General features: G+C 35.0%; 1 pseudogene; it reads right to left on the bottom strand.

Moving 5' to 3' along the window:
• Positions 1–6,444: 6,444 nt before the first annotated feature.
• LOC116867855 lies at positions 6,445–7,332 on the bottom strand (annotated as a pseudogene).
• Between the last annotated feature and the right edge of the window lie 2,924 nt (positions 7,333–10,256).

The raw sequence follows: 10,256 nt of genomic DNA, 5'->3' as shown, positions 1-10,256 counted from the left end.
TTACAAAGTTGTTGCAGATGTAAATGAGATGACATAGATAGTTTAGCTGTGTGAAGAACATAGTGAGCTATTATTATTTTTAATAATATATTGAGATTATATTTAATATATATTGAAAAATACATGTCTATAATGTAGGATGAGTGATTGAAACTGGGAATAATTTTTATACAGTTTATATATACCTTATGTACAGAAGTTATATATTTTATAAAATAAATACTTTGCTAAGTTTATTATTATTTTCACCTAATTTTGTTTCTGTTTATTTAAAGGTGTTTTATTTTGCAATCATGAGATCTGTTATTCCATATGTCATATGGTATTTACAGATTATGCTTGAATTGCTCAAAAACCAGTAATTGACTTGGAATAACTGAGATGAATGAGTCTTCAAATTTTTTTCTCCACATTTCCTGTTTTATCTCGTTTATTGGTATTATTCAAGACAAACTGAAGTGACCAGTTTGATTCATTCCTAAACTATCTTTTGTAGGGTAGTTGTACAATCAAACAATTCTTCCAAAAATTAAAGATTTTGGAGTAAGAATAAAAGTTGTCACTGACAAAATGCTCAGCTTTCAATTTCAGTGTGACAACTTGATACTTAGTTATATAACTGGAGGACCACATCTGTAAGCTCTATTACTAAAAGGACCTGATGCTCATAGCATTTAGAAACCTCAGTATCCTAGGTATTAAACAGAAGCCACTATCTAGGTGTCTTAACTTGAGTCAAACTATCAGAAATATTCAACGCTATGAAAACTCACCCAAGAACATCCACATAATCATATTATAGGTGACACTTTTGATCACACAGTCCTTGATAAAGTCGGTGTCAAATGCCATTGTAAAATGTTTTTTGCTGAATTGATCTGAAGCTAACCAACACTGTAGATTCAATAACATACTTCACAAACACAAGAATGTTCCATTCAACTCTTAGCAGGCATGATGGATATCCCTAAGATCTAAAGCATACTGACATTTCTCAGGCACTGAATTGAATGTTGTCAAATGAAGCAGCCTCAGCCAGCTGAATCTATTTGGTCCATGTAAAGATCTTCCTATATAGCATGTGAATACTGATTTTCCCCTTGGAAAACTCCTTAGAAATTTCAAAAGATTGAGAGGCTCAAGAGTCTTCCCTCTAGCCAATGCCTGGTTTCATCTGGCCAGCCAACCTTTTAATGACACAAGAGTGGTCACCAATAAATCTCAGACTGTAATTATTCACCAGAACTCCTTAGGCCCTGGTTACTCCTTTCACATCATCAAACTCTTTGAAGTTTTGTGAGGGTCCATCTTTAATTTAGATGAAAGATTTCACTCTGTAGGTTTCTGAAATACACTCAGGAAAAGGATGAGTTCATTTATTCCTACAGCCATTCCTCACTCGCTTCTTTGTTCTGCAGGTGACATTTATTTTATTTCTTAAAAGATTTTTATTTATTCATTTGAGACAGAGAGATACACACAGAGAGAGAGAGAATATAAGCAGGAGGAGAGGGAGAGGGAGAAGCAAACACATGACCTAAACTGAAGGCAGATGCTTAACCACCTCAGCCACCCAGGAGCTCCACCCAGGTGACATTTAAACTACAGTATTTTGAACTCTAAGGTCAAGGGATGGGAAGCAATACCATTTGCCTCTGTGGTCTATAATTCAGAACCTGACTATCTGAGTTCCCACAAATATGGAGTAGTAGGTCCTGGCGTCAGTCACAGCCAACAACAACAACAACAACAACAAAATTACTTGATCAAACTAAAAGCTCCCAAAGTATGAACCCAAAGCAAAATAGCTAGGCTATGAGAAAGAGGACTTGCTATAAAACAGAAAAGCAACCTTCAGACAATATCAATAGCATATCAATAAACAAGAGAGATGCTAAGATTGCAAATTAAGATGCAATCTTAATTTGTAAGATTGGTTGACTGCTAAGTTAGAATCTTTCATTTCAGTATGTATAGTTTCCCAGTTCAAGACAGTTTTCTGGACCTCAACCTTGAATCTAGAGTAGTTTTTCTAGTATCTTAACATTTGGGTCTCAGCTTAAACATCACCTATTTAATGAAATCTTCCCTATCCTTCCAAACTAGATTAAATCATGTGTTATATGTTGGCATAATATTCTTTACTTCATAATGTTCATTGCAATTAAAATTAATTATTTTATTAGCCCTTCTGCTGGATTTAACATTGAAGTAGGTAGGACAATGTCTATTTTGTTTCCTGACATAGTGGATATGGCTGACATTTATTTATTGAGTTATCAGTATTTGAAAACTGAATATCAAAACTGACATATCTAAGAACCTTAATTTTAGACCAGATCAGACTTTACATTTCAATTGGTACAGTCTCTATTCCAATGTGGAGATCCTCTCTCAAAGTGTTTAACTGATGATCAACTGGTTGTTCCCTAAACAATTCCAACAAAGGGTCAGTAAATAATTTGTAAGAATTTGTTATTTGTCTACCATTCACCATTTATTAGAAATTGTTCCATCAAGTGCTTCCTATAACTTCTGTGTGTCTATTGAGACTTAGAAACAATCCAGAATAAAATCCATTCCTTCTATACAAGAATATTTAAAAAGCAACTGATTTCTGTGCACTGATTTTATATCCTGACACTTTACTGAATTCCTGTATGAGTTCTAGCAGTTTTGCACCCCAGACCATAAGATACCTAGGAATAAACCTAACCAAAGAGGCAAAGAATGTGTATGCAGAAAACTATAAAGTACTTAAGAAAGAAACTGAGGAAGACACAAAGAAATGGAAAAACGTTCCATGCTCATGGATTGGAAGAACAAATATTGTGAAAATGTCTATGCTACCCAAAGCAATCTACATATTTAATGCAATCCCTATAAAATACCATCAATTTTTTTTTCAAAGAAATGGAAAAAAGTATCCTAAAATTTGTAAGGAACCAGAAAAGATCCCCAAATAGCCAGAAAAATGTTGAAAAAGAAAACCACAGTTGGTGGCATCACAATTCCAGACTTCAAGCTCTATTACAAAGCTGTGATAAAAAAAAATACAAATCAAACTCACAGTGAGATACCACCTCACACCAGTCAGAATGGCTGAAATTAACAAGTCAGGAAATGACAGATATTGGAGAGGATGCGAAGAAAGGGGAACCCATACACTGTTGGTGGGAATGTAAGCTGGTGCAGCCACTCTGGAAAACAGCATGGAGTTTCCTCCAAAAGTTGAAAATAGAGCTACCCTACAACCCAGCAATTGCACTACTGGGTATTTACCCTAAAAATACAAATGCAGTGATCTGAAGGGGCATGTGCACCCCAATGTTTATGGCAGCAATGTCCATAATAGCCACACTATGGAAAGACCCTAGATGTCCATCGACAGATGAATGGATAAAGATGTGGTATATATATATATATATATATATATATACTATGCAGCCATCAAAAAAACAACAAAAAACAGAAATCTTGCCATTTGCAACGACGTGGATAGAACTAGAGGATATTTTGCTAAGTGAAATAAGTCAATCAGAGAAAGACAATTATCATATGATCTTGCTGATATGAGGAATTTGAGAGGCAGGGTGGGGGGTTGTGAGGGGTAGGGAGGGAAAAAATGAAACAAGATGGGATTGGGAGGGAGACAAACTATAAGAGACTCTTAATCTCATGAAATAAACTGAGGGTTGCTGGGGGTTTGGGGAAGGAGGGATAGGGTGGCTGGCATGCACCATTGTGAGTGCTGTGAAATATGTAAGCCTGATGAATCACAGACCTCTACCCCTGGGGCAAATAATACATTATATGTTAATTTATAAAGAAAGAAAGGAAGGAAGAAAGAAAGAAAGAAAGAAAGAAAGAAAGAAAGAAAGAAAGAAAGAAAGAAAGAAAGAAAGGAAGAAAGAAAAGGAAGAAAGAAGGAAAGGAAGAAAAAGAAAGAAAGAGAATACTTAAAAAGGAGCCATAATGTGCTCCAATAGGTCTTCGTTCCTATAGGCTTAAATCCTTGGTTCTTCTAAATGTTCCTCATGTGATACAACATGTTAATATTGATTTCTCCTCATAATTTGGTTTTAATTCTCCTGACAGTCATTGTTCCTTTATTCAGCCTGTGTTCCAATGTAACCAAATCCCTTAACACTCCAAATGTGGTATGATCCAGGCAAAGTACAGTATAACCATTATCTTCCTTGATCTGAACTCCATAATTTTATTGGTATAGCTAACTTTGCATTGCTAGTAGTATCCTACCACCTCTATGAAAAATTGAATTCTACTGAGCTCAGCACCTGCTGAATAAAGCTATGATTTCTCCTGGAAATCTAAGGGTGACTTTTCTTTGCCATATGTTATCAGTACTATATTTAATTCCCATTTCTTTGGGAAAGATTATATGATATAGGGTACTTAGAAGTGTCCTAAAGCCGATTCCATAACAGACATTAAAAAATAGTTCTTTTTCCTCTTCCTTTCCTTTTGATTATTTTCATTTGTCTCAAGACTCCACCAAACAAAGCCAAATCTTTTTGTGATGCTTGATGATCACTTCCAGTGGTAGAATCCTGAGAATTGCTTTGGTCTGCAAAGGGTACCAATGAAGTTTTCATTTCAGTGGTGACATATTTTCTGGGCTTTTATTTAAAAACCCAGCTACAGAAGGATGCAATGCATCAAGTCTCTGAGTATCAGTGTCTATGGCTCCTACAAGCAGGGGCAGCCTTGTGGTATCTCTACCTTTCCATTTCCAGTAAGAAACCATGACATGAGCCTATTGCCATTTTTCACAAAGACCTTAGGGCTGTGAGTACAAAAAAGAAACCCTGCCACAGTTTACTTTCTGTTTCTTATTAGCTTATAAACTACACTATGTGAACTGCTGCAGAAAAATAATATCACCTTTCCTCTAAGTTGTAAAATGTCGTGTTCTGATACTTGCAGGTACTCTTATATTTTCTTTTACTGGGTTCATTTGGCTTAATTTACTTATTTCTTTTCTTCCTTTGTATAAGAAAATGAATATGTAACAGTCTTATCTGTTTATTTATTACTATTATTTGTTCATTTATTTACACATAATTATTTACACATAATACACATAATTTTAGAGACAAATACCTTTATAGGCAATAAAAGAAAAAAAAAGCTATTTTCTGCTCCATTTCTCTGTATTCCAAAGTCCTGATCATCACAAGTAATCATTTTCATCTTTTTAAAGTTATTTCTTCTGCTACCCACCTCTTACTTGTTAATAAAATATTACATACCTATATCTTGATTTTTCAGTTTTTTAGAATATCTAATACCTTCAAATAATACAAGAAGAGTATTTGAGACTTTTTACAAATGTCCACTTCTCTCTCTTTCCCTCTCTTACCTTATCACCATCTTCTCAATCTGTCATAATTTTTATCAGATTAATATTTAATACATATATCATTATAACTATATTAGAGATCAACCAGATAGCATTCTTTAATTATGTTTCCTTTGTTGCAAATATTTGGTTTTTCTGGGTTAGTAATACATCTTTTTTTATTCCATTTACTTTGCTTTATAAGTAATCAACACTAGTTCATCCTAAACTTGTAAAACAGAACTTTAAAAATATGCTTAAATGTGGTCAAACACATCAGGTAAGCTTTCAATATCTACTAGAAATTGTCTCCTCTCCAACTTGTACTTGGCTGAGTAACTATTTTCCTGAGACTTTCTTGCACTATTATCTTGAAATTCTCTTCACCTTCCTTCTGTTTCACCTCTGTATCTCAGATTCCATGTTTTATTCTTCCTTAGTTTACCCCACTTTGTTACTGGCACATTTTTCAGGTGGTTTCCTGAGAACGGTTTCATAGGAAGTAAATTTTTGAGACATTGCGTGTCTGAAAATATTTTTATTTCTACCTTCACTCTTGATTGATAGTTTAGCTGAGTATAGTATTATAAGTTGAAAATCATTTTCCTTCAGGACTCTTATACAATACTCTACTGTTTTCTTTCACCGTTTTATTAAAAAGCTGAAAAGAGGTTGATACTTGAACTATATGTATTATTTCATAATTTTTTACACTTCGTTCTGTACTCTCATTTGGAACTCATATTATTCACTAGTTGTACCTTTTGGAAAAATATTATTTTCTTAAATTTTCTTCCAATTTTTCACCTTTTGTCTTTTGGTGTTACTTCTAAGAAGACTGCCTCAAATATATATATTCCAACCATCTTACTGATTTTTAGGCTTATTCTTTTCCTGCTTATAGTTTGAAAGAGTTCTTTCTTATTCAAGAGAAGCTCCCTTGTGAAAATATCCTGTTCTTTGTTCAAATGCAAAGTCTTATCTTACTGAGAACTTTACTTTACTTGCAGTTTCTTTCTTTTATGGTTTTTTTTTAATTTTTAGGAACTATTTTCTGTCAATTTTATTTCCATTTTGTTAGTCTCTGTGGAAGAGCAGCTGAAGATCACTCAGTGGTTGTTCCTATCCATTCAGTGGCCAGAGCAGTGGGAGTGGCAGACCAGTCTTCAGGGGCTGGCTGGGCATTCCAGTCTTCAGTAGGGAACTGCTGAGTAGGCAAAGAGGGCACCTGGATGCCTTCTTCAGGTTGCAACTTCAGGTTGAGTAGCAGTGAACTCAGGAGCTGGAGCGATCCACTTGACCCTGAAACTCCTCCTTGGTCACAGCATTTTCAGCAGAGGCCTGTTCTTCCCTTTCAAGTTCTTCAGGATCTCTGAAGATGTAGAGATCAGGCCTGACCTCTCATGGTTTTTTACAGGAAATGGTGCCATGCTTGTGTAGAACTTCCAGGGCCAGCATCCACCACATCACACCCACTGAGTGAGCTTCACTCTTGTTGCAAGAGATAGCAGTGTCCACAAAGTGCAGAGAAGAGTCTGTGTTACACACTGGTGGTAGGCAGGTTAATATAAGACACTTCTGTGAGAAGCTGATAGTCAGCTTTGGGATCAATAACCACCAAAAGTCTCAGCTCTTGGAAGGCTGCTTGGACCTTGTTAGTGAAGTTTTCAGGAGTGAAGGAGTAGCTCCAGTAGCAGCAGCAAATTCCAACACAGCTTATTGACCAGTATTCCTGGATGATATGACAGTGACATCAGCTGGGTTTTCAGTGCAACAATGACATGAGCTGCCAGTAGAAGCTTCTCCCAGGTTCTCTTCAGATTTATGATGTAGATGTCACCACTTTTCCTTCTGTAGATGTACTGTCCCATTTGAAAGTCAAGGTTGGTGCCGCTTAACTGGATTCCTGCTTTAAGGAATTTGAGGACATCCCCCTCCTTCATTTGCAGAACATCAAGGACTCAGGACATCGTGAAAGTTTCCCTTTAAGTTATGATGGGAATGCAAAACAAGGCTGTATGAACCCCTGCCCAGGTAATGTGTGAAGGCTCTTTGTTTTTTAAGTTTTATTGTCTTTCCTTTATCAACTTTGTTTCCTCTGAGTCTCCCTTCTCTACTTGTTCACTTCGGTCTTTGCCTTCTGCATTAAGAAGTTCCAATGTTTGATTTTCCCTAGTCAGCAATTTATATTTAAATATGAGATCATAAAACTTTGAAGGAGGAAAAAAATCATTGGATTGATGGCTCTCACCAAGAGCAATAAACAGGGGACCATGCTACTTCACTTGAGATGTCCTAATGATAGTTTTGTAAACCTTTTGTTTTGAGCCAGTCTTTTGAGCCCAGGCTAGGAACTCTTTAGGTTACTTCTCAATGGCACTGCCATCAGCATTCTGAGAGCCAAAAAGAAAAGAAGGCTGAAAGACTCCCAGTATAGAACACCAATTTCCACTCAATCTTCTTGCTTCCATTTCAGGGCTACACCTTGTTCTCTGTTTTGCTTAATGTCCCTGAGTTAACAGTCTCTTTAGATCAACTTTGCCAGAAATGGAAACTTAATTTCCTCTGCTGGGAAATTCTTCTGACTTGGATTTAGCCTGGCTATGATGGCTTGGAGAGGTGATCTGGGAGTGTAGCTACTCCTAAGATAAAATATTCCTTTCACCAATCTTTCTGATTTTAGCTTTGTCTCCTAAGCCCAATTCAGAAGTATCTGGTACCCCCAACTCCTACAATTTTGGGGTCTATACAGGTAAATTGTTTATCTTATTTTTTGTATCCCCCCAATATATTCTTCTTTCTCAAGTCTAATTAATCAAATATCACTTTATCTACTGAAAAATGAATATATACAAAGTTGGGACAGGTTTATACTAAAAAATTTATTGTTGTTTATTTAAAATTCAAATGTAAAATTCAAATTTCATCCACTATTTTGTCCAACAACCCAAGTATGGTAGAAAGTAAAGAAGTGTTAGGAATGAAAGTAGAGTAAGGAAGTGTTAGAAAGTAGAGTAAGGAAGTGTTATTGTTGTTTATTTAAAATTCAAATGTAAAATTCAAGTTTCATCCACTATTTTGTCCAACAACCCAAGTTTGGTAGAAAGTAGACTAAGGGAGTGTTAGGAATATGGTAGAAAGTAGAGTAAGGAAGTGTAAGGAAGTTAAGGAATGTTAGGAATTTTTACCTTACAATATCATGAGTCAAGAGAGTGTTTGGATTTGAAACAAAAATAAATAGGTATTTTTCCTTTTTTTTTATTTTAAGAGATTTTATTTATTTGACAGACAGAGATCACAAGTAGGCAGAGAAGCAGGCAGAGAGAGAGGTGGGGAAGCAGGCTCCCCCTTGAGCAGAGAGCCCGATTCGGGGCTCGATCCCAGGACCCTGGGATCATGACCTGAGCCAAAGGCAGAGGCTTTAACCCACTGAGCCACCCAAGTGCCCCAATAGATATTTTTCATATAATATTTAGATTAGCAAAAGTACCTAATAAAGTTACTAACCCAGAACTTTTTAGACAGAGAGGGAATAAAACATGGGAAGTGGTGTGACTAAAATCTTTAGCTATTATAGCAGAAAATCACTAACTTTCCTCTAATGTCTAAATGGAGAAATAAGAAAAGCAGTACATGAAGGCATTCACCTAGAAGACCTAAAAGCAGGCATGATTAAATAAACTGGGCACCACAAAGCTGCTGACATAGCATGTAGATATGGAGAGGATTATGAATATTAATTTTCAGTCCTATAGTACTAGTCCTTTCACTTTTTAATACATGTCTAACCTAAATTTTTTTCAATTTGTTTTAAGGAATACTTTAAGTAAATATTTATACCTCTATATGGTATTTATTTTTATAAAGTAGGAAAAATATTGTGCCTATAAGTGGCTATAGCCTTGACTTAAGAACACTTTCACATACATCTTAACTTTTGAAAAGTCAGAGTCAGAATAGCTTAACTTTCAAAGAGAGAAGTCTATTGGAGAAATTAAATTTTCTCTTTTTCTAGTAAGGAGAGACTTTTTTTTCCTAGGGAAAATATCAAATATGAAAGCAAAATTCCCAGCAGGTGATAATAATCTTGCTTTCATGAAAGAGCAGTCAAGAAAAACACATTCATTTGTCTACTTTCAAAGCTTGCTGCAGTTACTGTCAAATATCTGAGCAATGTTCTCATTTTTAATAATGATTAAATAAGTAATTGTTTCATTAGTCTTAATCTTGGGGTTTACTATAATCTAGGTTTCATGAATAAGCATACTAATTTGTCTGATTAATTTCCTTCTAGCAGTAATTTTAGTTAATAAGAGTGATAAAGGCAATATACAGAAAATGTAACATTCTTGTAATTACTGACTAAAGTTATGAATATATAAATATGCAATTTCCAAAATGAATAAGAGTGAAAAATAATAGAAGGGCATAGATATAATAAATTTGCATAGTAATATCAAACAAACTTAATATATATCATGGTAGCGTCCAACAACCCAAGTATGGTAGAAAGTAGAGTAAGGAAGTCTTAGGAATGAAAGTAGAAAGTTAGTTCATCAAGTAGAAAGAAAGTTAGTCAATGAATCCCCTTCAAGTCAAAGCAGTTGACCTCACACATAAAGAAAGGAAAAGAAAAACTGTCGTAGCCCTCATGTTCAGTACTATAGGGTCTCTGATGGAGTTTCTCTGATAATAAAATAAAAATGCTCCGTACTCACTACACACCACGACTTTATCAATAATAAATAAATAATTGATCTTATAAATAAGATATAAAAATACTATTTTATGATCCAAATCAATGGTGAAAGTCATGTCTACAAAATATTGAAACCAATTTCAACAAAGTACACCTAAAATTCCACCTAGTTACGTGTTGAAAACTTATTTTTCT

This window comes from Lontra canadensis, unplaced genomic scaffold (assembly GCF_010015895.1).
Source record: "Lontra canadensis isolate GAN:19392208 unplaced genomic scaffold, GSC_riverotter_1.0 scaffold13, whole genome shotgun sequence".
NCBI classification, from domain to species: domain Eukaryota; kingdom Metazoa; phylum Chordata; class Mammalia; order Carnivora; family Mustelidae; genus Lontra; species Lontra canadensis.
The sequence above is the reverse complement of the archived record's forward strand: the minus strand, read 5'-3'. Positions and strand labels throughout refer to the sequence as shown.